This window comes from Choloepus didactylus, chromosome 13, assembly GCF_015220235.1.
Source record: "Choloepus didactylus isolate mChoDid1 chromosome 13, mChoDid1.pri, whole genome shotgun sequence".
Lineage (NCBI taxonomy): Eukaryota > Metazoa > Chordata > Mammalia > Pilosa > Megalonychidae > Choloepus > Choloepus didactylus.
Window position 1 is genome coordinate 20229017 of NC_051319.1, and position 19454 is coordinate 20248470.

Genomic DNA, 19454 nt, shown 5'->3' on the forward strand with positions numbered 1-19454 from the left:
CCAGCCCAGCAGAGAGGAGACAGGCATAGAAAAAAAACAACACGAAAAACTCCAAAATAAAAGCGGAGGATTTTTGGAGTTCTGGTGAACACAGAAAGGGGAAGGGCGGAGCTCAGGCCTTGAGGCGCATATGCAAATCCCGAAGCAAAGCTGATCTCTCTGCCCTGTGGACCTTTCCTTAATGGCCCTGGTTGCTTTGTCTATTAGCATTTCAATAACCCATTAGATCTCTGAGGAGGGCTGTTTTTTTTTTTTTTGTTTTGTTTGTTTTTTTTTAAATCCTTTTTTCTTTTTCTAAAACAATTACTCTAAGAAGCCCAATACAGAAAGCTTCAAAGAATTGCAATTTGGGCACGTCAAGTCAAGAGCAGAACTAAGAGAGCTCTGAGACAAAAGGCAATAATCCAGTGGCTGAGAAAATTCACTAAACAGCACAACTTCCCAAGAAAAGGGGGGTGTCCGCTCACAGCCACCATCCTGGTGGACAGGAAACACTCCTGCCCATTGCCAGCCCCATAGCCCAGAGCTGCCCCAGACAACCCAGTGTAACGGAAGTGCTTCAAATAACAGGCACACACCACAAAACTGGGCGTGGACATTAGCCTTCCCTGCAACCTCAGCTGAATGTCCCAGAGCTGGGAAGGTGGAGCAGTGTGAATTAACAAAGCCCCATTCAGCCATCATTTGAGCAGACTGGGAGCCTCCCTACACAGCCCAGCAGCCCAGAACTGCCCTGGGGGGACGGCACTCACCTGTGACATAGCACAGTCATCCCTCAACAGAGGACCCGGGGTGCACAGCCTGGAAGAGGGGCCCACTTGCAGGTCTCAGGAGCCATACGCCAATACCAAAGACTTGTGGGTCAGTGGCAGAGACAAACTGTGGCAGGACTGAACTGAAGGATTAGACTATTGCAGCAGCTTTAAAACTCTAGGATCATCAGGGAGATTTGATTGTTAGGGCCACCCCCACTCCCCGACTGCCCAGAAACACGCCCCACATACAGGGCAGGCAACACCAACTACACACGCAAGCTTGGTACACCAATTGGATCCCACAAGACTCACTCCCCCACTCACCAAAAAGGCTAAGCAGGGGAGAACTGGCTTGTGGAGAACAGGTGGCTCGTGGACGCCACCTGCTGGTTAGTTAGAGAAAGTGTACTCCACGAAGCTGTAGATCTGATAAATTAGAGATAAGGACTTCAATAGGTCTACAAACCCTAAAAGAACCCTATCAAGTTCAGCAAATGCCACGAGGCCAAAAACAACAGAAAATTATAAAGCATATGAAAAAACCAGACGATATGGATAACCCAAGCCCAAGCACCCAAATCAAAAGAACAGAAGAGACACAGCACCTAGAGCAGCTACTCAAAGAACTAAAGATGAACAATGAGACCCTAGTACGGGATATGAAGGAAATCAAGAAGACCCTAGAAGAGCATAAAGAAGACATTGCAAGACTAAATAAAAAAATGGATGATCTTATGGAAATTAAAGAAACTGTTGACCAAATTAAAAAGATTCTGGACACTCATAGTACAAGACTAGAGGAAGTTGAACAACGAATCAGTGACCTGGAAGATGACAGAATGGAAAATGAAAGCATAAAAGAAAGAATGGGGAAAAAAATTGAAAAACTCGAAATGGACCTCAGGGATATGATAGATAATATGAAACGTCCGAATATAAGACTCATTGGTGTCCCAGAAGAGGAAGAAAAGGGTAAAGGTCTAGGAAGAGTATTCAAAGAAATTGTTGGGGAAAACTTCCCAAATCTTCTAAACAACATAAATACACAAATCATAAATGCTCGGCGAACTCCAAATAGAATAAATCCAAAAAAACCCACTCCGAGACATATACTGATCACACTGTCAAACATAGAAGAGAAGGAGCAAGTTCTGAAAGCACCAAGAGAAAAGCAATTCGCCACATACAAAGGAAACAGCATAAGACTAAGTAGTGACTACTCAGCAGCCACCATGGAGGCAAGAAGGCAGTGGCACGATATATTTAAAATTCTGAGTGAGAGGAATTTCCAGCCAAGAATACTTTATCCAGCAAAGCTCTCCTTCAAATTTGAGGGAGAGCTTAAATTTTTCACAGACAAAGAAATGCTGAGAGAATTTGCTAACAAGAGACCTGCCCTACTGGAGATACTAAAGGGAGCCCTACACACAGAGAAACAAAGACAGGACAGAGAGACTTGGAGAAAGGTTCAGTACTAAAGAGATTCGGTATGGGTACAATAAAGGATATTAATAGAGAGAGGGAAAAATATGGCAAACATAAACCAAAGGATAAGATGGCCGATTCAAGAAATGCCTTCACGGTTTTAACGTTGAATGTAAATGGATTAAACTCCCCAATTAAAAGATATAGATTCGCAGAATGGATCAAAAAAAATGAACCATCAATATGTTGCATACAAGAGACTCATCTTAGACACAGGGACACAAAGAAACTGAAAGTGAAAGAATGGAAAAAAATATTTCATGCAAGCTACAGCCAAAAGAAAGCAGGTGTAGCAATACTAATCTCAGATAAAATAGACTTCAAATGCAGGGATGTTTTGAGAGACAAAGAAGGCCACTACATACTAATAAAAGGGGCAATTCAGCGAGAAGAAATAACAATCGTAAATGTCTATGCACCCAATCAAGGTGCCACAAAATGCATGAGAGAAACACTGGCAAAACTAAAGGAAGCAATTGATGTTTCCACAATAATTGTGGGAGACTTCAACACATCACTCTCTCCTATAGATAGATCAACCAGACAGAAGACCAATAAGGAAATTGAAAACTTAAACAATCTGATAAATGAATTAGATTTAACAGACATCTACAGGACATTACATCCCAAATCACCAGGATACACATACTTTTCTAGTGCTCACGGAACTTTCTCCAGAATAGATCATATGCTGGGACATAAAACAAGCCTCAATAAATTTAAAAAGATTGAAATTATTCAAAGCACATTCTCTGACCACAATGGAATACAATTAGAAGTCAATAACCATCAGAGACTTAGAAAATTCACAAATACCTGGAGGTTAAACAACACACTCCTAAACAATCAGTGGGTTAAAGAAGAAATAGCAAGAGAAATTGCTAAATATATAGAGACGAATGAAAATGAGAACACAACATACCAAAACCTATGGGATGCAGCAAAAGCAGAGCTAAGGGGGAAATTTATAGCACTAAACGCATATATTAAAAAGGAAGAAAGAGCCAAAATCAAAGAACTAATGGATCAACTGAAGAAGCTAGAAAATGAACAGCAAACCAATCCTAAACCAAGTACAAGAAAAGAAATAACAAGGATTAAAGCAGAAATAAATGACATAGAGAACAAAAAAACAATAGAGAGGATAAATATCACCAAAAGTTGGTTCTTTGAGAAGATCAACAAGATTGACAAGCCCCTAGCTAGACTGACAAAATCAAAAAGAGAGAAGACCCATATAAACAAAATAATGAATGAAAAAGGTGACATAACTGCAGATCCTGAAGAAATTAAAAAAATTATAAGAGGATATTATGAACAACTGTATGGCAACAAACTGGATAATGTAGAAGAAATGGACAATTTCCTGGAAACATATGAACAACCTAGACTGACCAGAGAAGAAATAGAAGACCTCAACCAACCCATCACAAGCAAAGAGATCCAATCAGTCATCAAAAATCTTCCCACAAATAAATGCCCAGGGCCAGATGGCTTCACAGGGGAATTCTACCAAACTTTCCAGAAAGAACTGACACCAATCTTACTCAAACTCTTTCAAAACATTGAAAAAAATGGAACACTACCTAACTCATTTTATGAAGCTAACATCAATCTAATACCAAAACTAGGCAAAGATGCTACAAAAAAGGAAAACTACCGGCCAATCTCCCTAATGAATATAGATGCAAAAATCCTCAACAAAATACTTGCAAATCGAATCCAAAGACACATTAAAAAAATCATACACCATGACCAAGTGGGGTTCATTCCAGGCATGCAAGGATGGTTCAACATAAGAAAAACAATCAGTGTATTACTACACATTAAAAACTCGAAAGGGAAAAATCAATTGATCATCTCAATAGATGCTGAAAAAGCATTTGACAAAATCCAACATCCCTTTTTGATAAAAACACTTCAAAAGGTAGGAATTGAAGGAAACTTCCTCAACATGATAAAGAGCATATATGAAAAACCCACAGCCAGCATAGTACTCAATGGTGAGAGACTGAAAGCCTTCCCTCTAAGATCAGGAACAAGACAAGGATGCCCGCTGTCACCACTGTTATTCAACATTGTGCTGGAAGTGCTAGCCAGGGCAATCCGGCAAGACAAAGAAATAAAAGGCATCCAAATTGGAAAAGAAGAAGTAAAACTGTCATTGTTTGCAGATGATATGATCTTATATCTAGAAAACCCTGAGAAATCGACGATACAGCTACTAGAGCTAATAAACAAATTTAGCAAAGTAGCGGGATACAAGATTAATGCACATAAGTCAGTAATGTTTCTATATGCTAGAAATGAACAAACTGAAGAGACACTCAAGAAAAAGATACCATTTTCAATAGCAACTAAAAAAATCAAGTACCTAGGAATAAACTTAACCAAAGATGTAAAAGACCTATACAAAGAAAAGTACATAACTCTACTAAAAGAAATAGAAGGGGACCTTAAAAGATGGAAAAATATTCCATGTTCATGGATAGGAAGGCTAAATGTCATTAAGATGTCAATTCTACCCAAACTCATCTACAGATTCAATGCAATCCCAATCAAAATTCCAAGAACCTACTTTGCAGACTTGGAAAAGCTAGTTATCAAATTTATTTGGAAAGGGAAGATGCCTCGAATTGCTAAAGACACTCTAAAAAAGAAAAATGAAGTGGGAGGACTTACACTCCCTGACTTTGAAGCTTATTATAAAGCCACAGTTGCCAAAACAGCATGGTACTGGCACAAAGATAGACATATAGATCAATGGAATCGAATTGAGAATTCAGAGATAGACCCTCAGATCTATGGCCGACTGATCTTTGATAAGGCCCCCAAAGTCACCGAACTGAGCCATAATGGTCTTTTCAACAAATGGGGCTGGGAGAGTTGGATATCCATATCCAAAAGAATGAAAGAGGACCCCTACCTCACCCCCTACACAAAAATTAACTCAAAATGGACCAAAGATCTCAATATAAAAGAAAGTACCATAAAACTCCTAGAAGATAATGTAGGAAAACATCTTCAAGACCTTGTATTAGGCGGCCACTTCCTAGACTTTACACCCAAAGCACAAGCAACAAAAGAGAAAATAGATAAATGGGAACTCCTCAAGCTTAGAAGTTTCTGCACCTCAAAGGAATTTCTCAAAAAGGTAAAGAGGCAGCCAACTCAATGGGAAAAAATTTTTGGAAACCATGTATCTGACAAAAGACTGATATCTTGCATATACAAAGAAATCCTACAACTCAATGACAATAGTACAGACCGCCCAATTATAAAATGGGCAAAAGATATGAAAAGACAGTTCTATGAAGAGGAAATACAAATGGCCAAGAAACACATGAAAAAATGTTCAGCTTCACTAGCTATTAGAGAGATGCAAATTAAGACCACAATGAGATACCATCTAACACCGGTTAGAATGGCTGCCATTAAACAAACAGGAAACTACAAATGCTGGAGGGGATGTGGAGAAATTGGAACTCTTATTCATTGTTGGTGGGACTGTATAATGGTTCAGCCACTCTGGAAGTCAGTCTGGCAGTTCCTTAGAAAACTAGATATAGAGCTACCATTCGATCCAGCGATTGCACTTCTCGGTATATACCCGGAAGGTCAGAAAGCAGTGACACGAACAGATACCTGCACGCCAATGTTCATAGCAGCATTATTCACAATTGCCAAGAGATGGAAACAACCCAAATGTCCTTCAACAGATGAGTGGATAAATAAAATGTGGTATATACACACGATGGAATACTACGCGGCAGTAAGAAGGAACGATCTGGTGAAACATATGACAACATGGATGAACCTTGAAGACATAATGCTGAGCGAAATAAGCCAGGCACAAAAAGAGAAATATTATATGCTACCACTAATGTGAACTTTGAAAAATGTAAAACAAATGGTTTATAATGTAGAATGTAGGGGAACTAGCAGTAGAGAGCAATTAAGGAAGGGGGAACAATAATCCAAGAAGAACAGATAAGCTATTTAACGTTCTGGGGATGCCCAGAAATGACTATGGTCTGTTAATTTCTGATGGATGTAGTAGGAACAAGTTCACTGAAATGTTGCTATATTATGTAACTTTCTTGGGGTAAAGTAGGAACATGTTGGAAGTTAAGCAGTTATCTTAGGTTAGTTGTCTTTTTCTTACTCCCTTGTTATGGTCTCTTTGAAATGTTCTTTATTGTATGTTTGTTTTCTTTTTAACTTTTTTTTTCATACAGTTGATTTAAAAAAGAAGGGAAAGTTAAAAAAAAAAAAAAGAAAGAAAAAAGACAAACAAGAAAAAAATGAAAAAAAAGATGTAGTGCCCCCTTGAGGAGCCTGTGGAGAATGCAGGTGTATTCGCCTACCCCACCTCCATGGTTGCTAACATGACCACAGACATAGGGGACTGGTGGTTTGATGGGTTGAGCCCTCTACCATAAGTTTTACCCTTGGGAAGATGGTTGCTGCAAAGGAGAGGCTAGGCCTCCCTGTATTTGTGCCTAAGAGTCTCCTCCTGAATGCCTCTTTGTTGCTCAGATGTGGCCCTCTCTCTCTGGCTAAGCCAACTTGAAAGGTGAAATCACTGCCCTCCCCACTACGTGGGATCAGACACCCAGGGAAGTGAATCTCCCTGGCAACGTGGAATATGACTCCCGGGGAGGAATGTAGACCCGGCATCGTGGGATGGAGAACATCTTCTTGACCAAAAGGGGGATGTGAAAGGAAATGAAATAAGCTTCAGTGGCAGAGAGATTCCAAAACGAGCCGAGAGATCACTCTGGTGGGCACTCTTACGCACACTTTAGACAACCTTTTTTAGGTTCTAAAGAATTGGGGTAGCTGGTGGTGGATACCTGAAACTATCAAACTACAACCCAGAACCCATGAATCTCGAAGACAGTTGTATAAAAATGTAGCTTATGAGGGGTGACAATGGGATTAGGAAAGCCATAAGGACCAAACTCCACTTTGTCTAGTTTATGGATGGATGTGTAGAAAAGTAGGGGAAGGAAACAAACAGACAAAGGTGCCCAGTGTTCTTTTTTACTTCAATTGCTCTTTTTCACTCTAATTATTATTCTTGTTATTTTTGTGTGTGTGCTAATGAAGGTGTCAGGGATTGATTTAGGTGATGAATGTACAACTATGTAATGGTACTGTAAACAATCGAAAGTACAATTTGTTTTGTATGACTGCGTGGTATGTGAATATATCTCAATAAAATGATGATTAAAAAAAAAAAAAAATTCTGTAGGGCAGTCAGCAAACTGTCAAGTCCAGGGAAGATGTCAGATGAACTCCTCAGCAAATGAACCGGCAACTTCAACGAACTCCTCGGGAAACACTTCACTGGGCAGCTGAAGAAGAAGTGAAGGTCCTCTATCTGTCTCGCTTATAAATCTTCAACTGATTAATTGGATTAAATCCAGCCAATTGCATTATCTCATTGCAGAAGTCATGCCCCTCAGTGAGTCATCAGTCACAGCTGCAGCCAATTGACTGATAATTTAATAAACCAGCCTGTTGGTTTATTAACCAGCCACAAATGTCCTCACAGCAATTGTTAGGCCAGTGCTTGCTTGACCAGACAACTGGGTACTATCACCTGGCCAAGTTGACACATGAACCTAACCATCACAGTCCACCCCTTGTCAACTTAGCGGTTATACACATCACCTAAAACCATACTTTCTCTCTAAGTAGATAGCAATAACAGACATATATTTTGCCTAACAATACTCCGCTGTGCAGCGTACAACTGGAAACACACTAAATCTCTGCAGAATAGGGTGCAAGTCCTTGAGTGACATTAGCTCTTAAAATTGATTTCGTTTAGCTTAAATACAGCAAAATGAACAGTACGTGTTATGCCATATGATAAGGGATAGGACAGAGAAGAAAGCAAAGATATTTGCTTTACAGACAAATACAGATATACTCATAACAAAACGAGGAGAAAATATTCATGCCATCATAGTCCTCATTTCTGTTACTGGTCACGTGGCTATAGTTCATATTTATCACTACCTTTTTCCACTACCTATTCCATGTTCCCTTTACCCTCAGCAAGCACTTCAGCTGGCCGTGGTTCTTTGCCTGGTGGGGTGACCCAAACCTTCTTTCCTAAAGTTTCTTGGCCATTGGTAGTCCTGCCTGGATTGGGTTGTTGCAGTTTTCCATTGACATTAATCACAGGGCATGGTAGTACTAAGAGACACCCTAGGGATCTCCTATATTCCAGGAAAACTCTTCTTTACTTCCATTGTGTAGTTGCAGTGCTATTTCTCCTTGATAGTCAGGATTAATCACCCCAGCCAGTACAGTAATCCCCTTCCTTGCCTGTTGATTCAGAGGCATAAGAAGCCCAAAGTGACCAGGTGGCAGTCTTAACTTCCAGTTCAATGGGATTATTGTGTTTCCTGGTAGAAGCATTCCTCCTTTTGGAACAAAGACTTGTAGATCAGCAGAGCTTAAGCTTGCAGGGACAGGAAGCAAAAATTTACCTAGTGGATCACTAGGAGTGTTAGTGAGTGGTGCCACTCCTGTTTCCCCCCTTTGATTCCTGGACCCATGAATCCTGGCTATGGGAGAAACAGAACCATAGAGTGGATGCTGATTCAGAGCATACACAGCCTCCTGGAGAACACTGCCCCAGCCCTGCAAGGTATTGCCACCTAGTTGGTGCCATAATTGAGTCTTCAACAGGCCATTCCACCATTCTATCAACCCAGCTGCCTATGGATGATGGGGAACATGGTAGGACCACAGAATTCCATGAGCATGTGCCCATTCCCTCACTTCATTTTCTGTGAAGTGGGTTCCTTGGTCCAAAGCAAAGCTGTGTGGAATACCATGACGGTGGATAAGGCATTCTGTAAGTCCACGGATGGTAGTTTTGGCAGAAGCACGTTGTGCAGTGAAGACAAACCCATATCCAGAGTATGTGTCTATTCCAGTAAGAACAAATTGCTGCCCCTTCCATGATGGAAGTGGTCCAATGTAATCAACCTGCCACCAGGTAGCAGGCTGATCACCTCAGGGAATGGCGCCATATCAAGGACTGAGTGTGGGTCTCTGCTGCTGGCAGATTGGACACTCAGCAGTGGCTGTGGCCAGGTCAGCCTTGGTGAGTGGGAGTCCATCTTGCTGAGCCCATGCATAACCTCCACCCTTACCACCATGACCACTTTGTTCATGAGCCCTTTGGGCAATGACAGGAGTTTCTGGGGAAAGAGGCTGATTGGTATCCACCAAACGGGTCATTTTATCCACTTGGTTATTAACATCTTCTGCTGAAGTCACCCTCTGGTGAGCATTCACATGGGACACAAATATCTTCATGTTGTTTGCCCATTCAGAAAGGTCTATCCACACACCCCTTCCCCAGACTTGTCACCAATCTTCCAATCATATTCCTTCCAAGTCCCTGACCATTCAGCCAAACCATTAGCAACAGCCCATGAATCAATATACAAATGCACCTCTGGCCAGTTCTCCTTCCAAGCAAAGTGAACAAACAGGTGCACTGCTTGAAGTTTTTCCCAGTGGGAGGATTTCCCCTCACCACTGTCCTTCAGGGACATCCCAGAAAGGGGCTACAGTGCTGCAGCTGTCTACTTTTGGGAGGTGCCTGCATATCATGCAGAACCATCTGTAAACAAAGCCCGAGTTTTCTCTTCCTCAGTCAACTGATTGTAAGGAACTCCCCAAATGCCATAGCTGTGGACTGGGAAAGAGAAGGTAAGGTGGAAGGAGTGGGGGCCATGGGCATTTGGGCCACTTCCTCATGTAACTTACTTGTACCTTCAGGATCTACTCGAGCTCTATCTCGCATACACCATTTCCATTTTATGATGGAGTGCTGCTGTGCATGCCCAACTTTATAACTTAGGTCAGACAACACCCAGCTCATGATAGGTAACTCAGATCTCATGGTAACTTGGTGGCCCATGGTTAAGCGTTCTGTCTCTACTAAGGCCCAGTAGCAGGCCAACAGCTGTTTCTCAAATGGAGAGTAGTTATCTGCAGAGGATGGTAAAGCTTTACTCCAAAATCCTAAGGGCCTGCATTGTGATTCTCCTATAGAAGCCTGCCAAAGGCTCCAAACAGCATCTCTATTTGCCACTGACACTTCCAGCACCATTGGGTCAGCTGGATCATATGGTCCAAGTGGCAGAGCAGCTTGTGCAGCAGCCTTGACTTGTTGCAGAGCCTCATCTTGTTCTGGTCCCCACTCAAAACTAGAAGCTTTTCTGGTTACTTGATAAATGGGCTGGAGTAGCACACCTAAATGAGGAATATGTTGTCTCCAAAATCCAAAGAGGCCAACTAAGCGTTGTGCCTCTTTTTTGGTCATAGAAGGGGCCAAATGCAACAGCTTATCCTTCACCTTAGAAGGGATATCTCAACAGGCCCCATACCACTGGACACCTAGAAATTTTACTGAGGTGGAAGGCCCCTGTATTTTTGTTGGATTTATCTCCCATCCTCTGCCACGCAAATACATTACTAACAAATCTAGAGTAGTTGCTACTTCTTGCTCACTAGGTCCAATCAACATGATGTCATCAATATAATGGACAGTGTGATGTCTTGTGGGAGGGAGAAACAATCAAGATCCCTGCGGACAATATTATGACATGGGGCTGGAGAGTTGATATAACCTTGAGGTAGCACAGTGAATGTAAACTGCTCGCCTTGCCAGCTGAATGCAAACTGTTTCTGGTGGTCCTTACTGACAGCAAGTGAGAAAAAAGCATTTGCCAGATCAATAGTTGCATACCAGGTACCAGGGAATGTGTTGATTTGCTCAAGCAATGATACGACATCTGGAACAGCACCTGCAATTGGAGTCACCACCTGGTTAAGCTTACGATAATCCACTGTCATCTACCAAGACCCATCTGTGTTCTGCACAGGCCAGATAGGAGAGTTGAATGGGGATGTGGTGGGAATCACCACCCCTGTGTCCTCCAAGTCCTTAAGAGTGGCATTAATCTCTGCAATCCCTCCAGGAATCCAGTATTGCTTCTGGTTTACTATTTTGCTAGGCAGAGGCAGTTCTAGTAGCTTCCACTTGGCCTTTCCCACCATAACAGCCCTCACTCCATGAGTCAGGGAACCAATGTGAGGATTCTGCCAGTTGCTGAGTATGTCTTTTCCAATTATGCATTCTGGCACTGGAGAAATAACCACAGTGAGTCCACAGACCCACTGGACTCACTGTGTGAGATGGACCTGAGCTAAAACTCCATCGATCACCTGACCTCTATAAGCCCCAACTCTGACTGGTGGACCAGAGTGACATTTTGGGAATCCAGGAGTTAATGTCACTTCTGAACCAGTGTCTAATAATCCATGAAATATCTGATCATTTCCTTTTCCCCAATGCACTGTTACCCTGGTAAAAGGCCGTAGGTCCCCCTGGGGAAGGCTGGGAGGAAGATTAACAGTATAAATCTTTGGCAGTATAACAGGGTCCTTCCCTAAGGGTACCCGGCCTTCCCTTCATTCAAGGGGCTCTGGATCTGTAAACTGTCTCAAGTCTGGGAATTGATTAAGGGGCCATGACTCTCTGCTTTTATAATTCAAGGGAGACTTTTATTCACATGACTTAGAATTCTCCTGCCAATATAGTTCAAACAAGAATTTAGTCGATTGCCCATCTATTTTACTACTTGGTACTCCATGATCCACTAGCCAACGCCATAAGTCTCTGGGAGTCATATTATTTTGATTGCTGCTTTGAGCCTGTTTTCCATTATGGTAGCCACGCCCACCTTGTCTGTGGCGATTAACTGCAGCCACTTGGCTTCTGCCGACTTGGGACCTGATTATCCCCATTGTGTTTAAGGATTCCAGCTCAGTGACAGCAGTTCCTACAGTAATCTGACCTACAGAGAAGGGCGACTACAGAGCTCTTCAGGGATGATGGAGCTAGTCTCACAAATTTATTCCTCACAGTCCTGGTAGAAGGTGTGTCTTCTGGACATTCCAGGGGTGTGTGAGCAGGTCTTCCATGATAAATCCACTCTAACATTCCAATGTCTCTAAGCCTTTGAATCCCCTCCTCCACATTGTACCAGGGCACAACCTCTGGTAATTCTGGCCACCTTCTGATCCATGTTTCAGGCAACCACCCAAACAGACTAACACCCTTTCTAACCCCTTGAGCTATAACACTAAATGCAGAATCTCTGCTTAGTGGGCCCATATCAGTAAATCCAGCCTGATCCAACCTTATATTCCTTCCACCATTATCCCATACCCTTAATATCCATTCCCACACATATTCCGCTGGTTTCTGTCTGTATAAGTTGGAAAACTCATACAGTTCTTTTGGAGTATAGCGTACTTCTTCATGGGTCACACGTTGCATCTCATCCTTTGGGGCCTGTTGGGACTTTAGTCTAGTTATATGTCTTGAAGCAAAGACTGGTGGTCGGGGTAGGTCATGAAAAGAGTTAGAATTATCCCTCAAGCCATTTACCTCAGGACATTCTGTTGCATTTTCATCTCTTAAAACAGGATTACTCTCTCCAGACAGAGCAGTGAAGGCTGCTTCCTCAAGGAAGGTGATTACAGGATTAGCAGTCCCTGAAGGGTACCGGGAATGGTTCTTGAGAAACAGAATTTTAAAATGGGCTTTTACAATTTGTTTTCTACTCTGATTAGATTCAAAGGCACTAATGATTCTATTTCCAATAACCAGGAAGACACTGACAGTCCATGGCATGAGTTGGCAAAGAAGATACGTAAAGTAGCACCATTTGATTCTCCTAATCATACTCTTATACAAAGCTAGGCTCTGGGTGATAGTGTTTTCGACACCTTCACAGAGTTTTGCAGAATTAAGAGGTATAATGATGTTGCCTAGCTGCTCTTAGATACATTGGATAAAGTTGTAAGAGAAAGGGATGAGCTAAAGGCTTCAAATTCAAAACTTAAATGCTGTATGACAGATGTAAAGGTTTCTATGTGTGCCCCAAAAGAAAATCTTATTTCCTGTGCCCGCAGACTTGAGGTTTCTGAAAACCAGATGCAGACTCTCATTGTGCGAGTAGCAGATTTACAACGTAAACTAAAATCTGAACCTCTCAGGGTGTCTGCTGTTAAAGTAAAGGCATTAATTGGAAAAGAATGGGATCCCGAAACTTGGGATGGGGACATATGGATTGATAATAATGGCAGTCAGGACATTGGAATCCTGGATTCTGCTGAGTCATTGTTAGATTTACCTGTAGAGGGCTGTCCTGAGGAAACAGCTTCCCCACCTCCAGTCTGCTCTTAAGTAGCCTGCCATCCAACCCCCACCTAAAGAGATTAACCCAACTCCTGGTACCAAGTTGTATTAGTTAGGGTTCTCTAGGGAAATAGTATCAATGAGAGGTATCTATGACTATAAAATTTATAAAAGTGACTCACATGACTGTGGGTATGCAGGAGTCCAGATTCTGTAGGGCAGTCAGCAAACTGTCAACTCCAAGGAAGATGTTGGTTGAACTCCTCAGGAAATGAACTGGGATCTTCAATGAATGTGTTCATTGAACTCCTCAGGAAACAAGCCAGCAACTTCGATGAACTCCTCAGGAAAGACTTCGCTGGGCAGCTGGAGAAGAAGTGAAGGTCCTCTATCTGTCTTGCTTATAAGTCTTCAACTGATTAATTGGATTAAATCCTGCCAATTGCATTATCTCATTGTGGAAGACATGCCCCTCAGTGAGTCATCAGTCACAGCTGCAGCCAATTGACTGATAATTTAATAAACCAGCCTGTTGGTTTATTAACCAGCCACAAATGTCCTCACAGCAATTGTTAGGCCAGTGCTTGCTTGACCATACAGCTGGGTACTATCACCTGGCCAAGTTGGCACATGAACCTAACAACCACAATCACTAAAATTAATTTTTGAACATTTTCATTACCACACACAAAAATAATAAGAATAAAAATTAAAGTGAAAAAGAACAATTAAAGTAAAGAACACTGGGTGCCTTTTTTTTTTTTTTTTTTGCCTCCATTTTTCTACTCATCTATCCATACACTGGACAAAGGGGAGTGTGGTCCATATGGCTTTCCTAATCACATTGTCACCCCTCATAAACTAAATTTTTATATAATCATCTTCAAGATTCAAGGGTTCTGGGTTGTAGTTTGATAGTTTCAGGTATTTACTGCTAGCTATTCCAGTTCATTAGAACCTAAAAAGGGTTATCTATATTGTGTGTAGGAGTGCCCACCAGAGTGACCTCTCGGCTCCTTTTGGAATCTCTCTTCCACTGAAGCTTATTTCATTTCCTTTCACATCCCCTTTTGGGTCAAGAAGATGTTCTCCATCCCAGGATGCCAGGTCTGGATTCCTCCCCAGGAGTCATATTCCACATTGCCAGGGAGATTTATTCCCCTGGGTGTCCGATCCCATGTAGGGGGGAGGGCAGTGATTTCACCTGCCAAGTTGGCTTAGCTAGAGAGAGAGGGGACCACATCTGCACAAAGAAGAGGCATTCAGGAGGAGACTCTTAGGCACAATTATAGGCAGGCCTAGCCTCTCCTTTGCAGCAACAGTCTTCCCAAGGGCAAGTCCCATGGTAGAGGACTCAGCCCATCGAACCACCAGTCCCCTATGTCTGAACACATAAGCAACCATCAAGGTAGGGAAGTATTTAACTTTTTAATGCATACATATCTAGTTTCAACTTAACTTTTCTCTGATATGAATAAATTTAAAAACACATACTGTAAAATGAGTGTCTCTCCGACCAGTATTTGTCTAATAATAATGTCAAAATATCTTCATTCCTTCATTTCCTTGAGCCTCTCCTCTTGGTTCCCAGGACTCTAATGAAAATTAATTCTGCAAGGTTATTCAGACTACTTTGGGAATCTATCAAAATGCAAACTCTTTCATTGATATGTTCTAAGCAAGGTATCAAATCACTCTTTAGTAAATTTCTTCTCCCCAACAACATTTAGAATGGGAATATACAATTCCCCAGAAATTGGTTAGTAGTTATTCAGTGTTAATTTTGTATTATTTACTTGTATGATATATTCTCTATTATCTTCATAGCCACTCTGAAGAACCTGAAAACTGAGATATAACCTTGTATCTGTACATTCTTTAAAAAAAAACTGTTCAGGTTTTATCAAATTTATGTATTATCACAGTATCAAATGCTGTTAGTCATTTTTCTAATCATGCCTTTGTCATTTAAATTATACTGATCAAAATAAAACTGTCTTGTATCTTTAAATTGCTTAAAATATTTTCTAATATATTTAAACTGTTTTAAGTATTTCTTAACTGCTTAAAAATAAATCATTGTCCCAATTATTTTCTTTCCCACCCCATTTTAATTATATTTCCTTATTAATGAGGACCATTCCAAAAAATAAATCATTCAGTCTTTATTGTGCACTTAATTTATGTTCTAGCTGTGCAAGATACTATGGAGACTATGGAAGAAATAAGAGATGGCTCCTGATTTCAAAAAACTTGAAAGTAAAGGAAAAGACTGTACTTCTGAACCAACCAGAAAAAAAAATAAGCAGGATGAGACTGAATGATAAATAACATGAGATAAACTCTAAAGTATTAATATTAGACAGGTGAATTTAGGCTAAGTTAATTAAAGAGTATTTGACCTAGGCTTTGAGGCAACAGGTAAGGGGATGTGGCAGTTTATCTTGAAGGACTGACAATAAGACAGTTTTCCAGAATAAGCAAAATCTTGACCAAAGAATATGAATAAGTTTTCTGAAATTGAGAATTTTCAAAGTGGATCTGATAATTTTTTTCCCCCCACTGGCTAGAATGATGACCATTTAGAGCCAATGAATACAGCCCACTATGAGTGTCACTAACAAATTTAGTCAATTGTTCTTAACCTTTTTACATAAAAAAATGAAGACATAGCATAAAATCTTAGATAATTATAGACTGAATGAATTGCTTAGCACAGTTCTGTGTGCTCTGAATTTTCCATAAGATCTTGAGAACTGACTACAAAAAAAGAACTTATTTTTGTCCACATCTATAACTGAATAGACATGCTCTCAAAATATCTTTCATTTGTTACTTCTGATTCTGGTCTATCGTTTGAAGTCATGATTTTATGCTGTAGATTATTTTGACGTGTCAGAACTAATAAATAAAGAACAGCTGTGCCAATAGCCTTACATGTCAAACAAGGAACTAAAGCCAAATATTTAAAATTTGACACAATAATACAATATAGCTTTGTGAGAATTTGCTAGATTTAAAAATGATACAAATTGCTACTTTTTGTTTGAGGGGCAGTATAAGGATGGATTAGATGTAGACTTGGAGCACAGAAATATTTTGTGCTTCTCATTTCACTAAGCCTGACATGAGACCCGTGTTGAAGTCCAGTGCATGGGCACATGGCCCCTTGGGACAGCAGTAGTGTAGACAGTCTGCAATGACAGCAGTGTTGCCAAGAGCGTGCCCTAACCTGACTCTCAGCCACACGTAAACCAGGAAGGATGGCCCAGTGGAGACACTCTCATACATTCCAGAATTTTTAAAAATAATAATTTTAATCTGAATTATTTCAAGAAAAACCCTATTCTTGGTTTGAGTTTCTAGATACTAATATTTTATTTTTATTGTTTAGAAAAACAAATATTCACACCTGTTAACAGACCAGAAACTAGTAAATATAATTAGAAAATAGAAATGGAAAAATGGTTACCTATTCTTGAGAAGAAATGAAATTTTAGGTTTATTCTGTACTGAATAGCCAAAAAAATAGTTCAGAATTCTCTTGGAATTTTGAGTAAATGCAATTGAATGGTATTTTGAAAAAAGTCTCTTGTTCTTAGTGATTTAGAATACTTCCTACTTCCTTTGGCATCTAAGATAGAAGTGCAGACGGTCAGACTTGTGTTTATCTCTGCATTTGTATTTTCGCGATGACTTTATTCAGGATCAAAGTGTGGCATAAATTCTTTATACATTTGGCAATGTTGAAACTTCCAAGTGATGAAAAATCTTTCCTTCCTAAAAATATCCATCTTAGTCACAGTCGAGTGACAGTTGTGATAATGAAAAATATACGAGATTACTTTGTGGGTTTATGGGTTGTTAATAACATAATCTGATGTCTAAAAATAAACTTAATTTTTCTCCTATTTTTCAACTCAGAAAAGTAATATTATAAAGATGACCCTTGTTTTTAACTGTTTTTATGTTTATATTCAGAGAAATGTTAAAAGGTAAAGGCTAAAATTTATTTTCAATTATATATTCTTTACATAGATAAAGCTTTTGTTTAAATGGAACCGTGTTTCATTACCTGAGAAATACAACTATAAACAACTATAAATGCTTTTGGCCATTTGATTTCATATTAAAGAGAAAGGAGTAAGTCATATCTGACAAATTGTCTAAATTAATTTCAACTGAATAAATGTTTCTTAGAAATTTTCCAAGTCTTTTTTTAACCTTGCTCAAATTGCTTAATTTAAGTTACTCATTGAAATAAAGGAAATATTTTCTTGATCTGGTTTCCAGTTTTGATTTAGAAACAGGAAGAGGTGAGAAAAACCAAATTAAATAGGCATTATGACCTGCTTTGGTTTGAAAAATAATACATACAAATACTTATACAATTTTGGGGGACTAGAACAGTAATATTCTGTCCTTTAAAATGTATCTATCTTATTGAAGACTATAGATATCATTGCTTTTCTTTAAAGTTTAAGGGAGTGTAAATAAATATTTCTCAACACCTAGGAATGGGCAGTATTTAGGCCATTTGTCATGGTTTTCATAATGTTCAGTAAGAGATTGTCTACTTATGTTTTCTTTCTAAGGATTTAAAGTAAAATACAAATATAATTCATCCAAAAAGGTTACTCTATGGGGTTATACATCCAAATGGTCCCTAAATTTTAGGAATTAACTGAAATGATTTGTAAAATGGCATCCAAATTGTAAACACTGGATTGCTGCTTTAATGACATTTAGTTAATTGATTAATTGAGATGTGTGTCAGAGTTATCAACTGTTAAATATTTCTCAGTCTATACGTAACATAGTTATTTATGGAAATACTCTTAGAATTTAATGTGTTTTTTTTGTTTTTTTTTTTTTTAGGTGGAATTATATACCCCAGAATAACATATTCTTTCTTTCTTTCTTTTTTTTATTGTTACTATTTTTTTTTATTAAATTCAGTGTTATTGAAATACATTCACACACCATACAATCATCCATGGTATACAATCCACTGTCCACAGTATGATAACATACTTATGCGTTCATCACCACAATCTATCTCTGAACATTTTCCTTACATCAGAAAGAACCACAACAAGAATAAAAAATAAAAGTGAAAAAAAACACCCAAATCATCCCCCCATCCCACCCCGTTTGTCCTTTAGTTTTTATCCCCATTCCTCCACTCATCCATACACTAGCTAAAGGGGGTGTGATCCACAAGGTCTTCACAATCACACTGTCACCCCTTGTAATCTACATTAGTATATAATTGTCTTCAGGAGTCCAGACTGCTGGGTTGGAGTTTGGTAGTTTCAGGTATTTACTTCTAGCTATTCCAATACATTAAAGCCTAAGAGGTGTTATCTATATAGTGCATAAGAATGTCTACCAGAGTGACCTCTCGACTCCATTTGGAATCTCTCAGCCACTGAAACTATTTTGTCTCATTTTGCATCCCCCTTTTGGTCAAGAAGATACTCTCAGTCCCACGCTGCTGGGTCCACATTCATCCCCGGGAGTCATACTCTGCGTTGCCAGGGAGATTTACACCCCTGGGAGTCGGGTCCCACGTAGGGGGGAGGGCAGCAAGTAGAATTTAATGTTTTGAAATAAGGAAGACATTTTAGAAATTTTCCTATTATATAAATGATGTAATAAAAATTACTGATCTAGGAGGCAAAAAATACAAAACAAAACCCCTTGATTTTACTCTCAATTTTGCCACTTAGTGCCATTAGAATTTTTCTTCAGAATTATATTTAGGTTCTGGATCTAATTTTTCCCCTTATTTTCTAGTGGTCTAGTTAGGACACGCTCTCATTTCAGGAAACAGCATAATTGCATAGTGTCTTAGAATCTTGACTTCCCCTTCAATATGTTGGATAACTCCTCTGAACCTCAGTTTACTAGTCTATAAAATAGATATAGTAACAGTTCCTTTTTGGTGGAGATTAGATGGGTTTATT

At 39.7% G+C, this 19454-nt stretch overlaps 1 protein-coding gene across 5 annotated transcripts in view; it reads left to right on the forward strand.

Annotated features, from left to right (window-relative positions):
• Window positions 1-19454, forward strand: part of XRCC4 (X-ray repair cross complementing 4) — a 334165-nt gene that overhangs the window by 109976 nt on the left and 204735 nt on the right. The gene's annotated exons all lie outside the window — the stretch shown is intronic.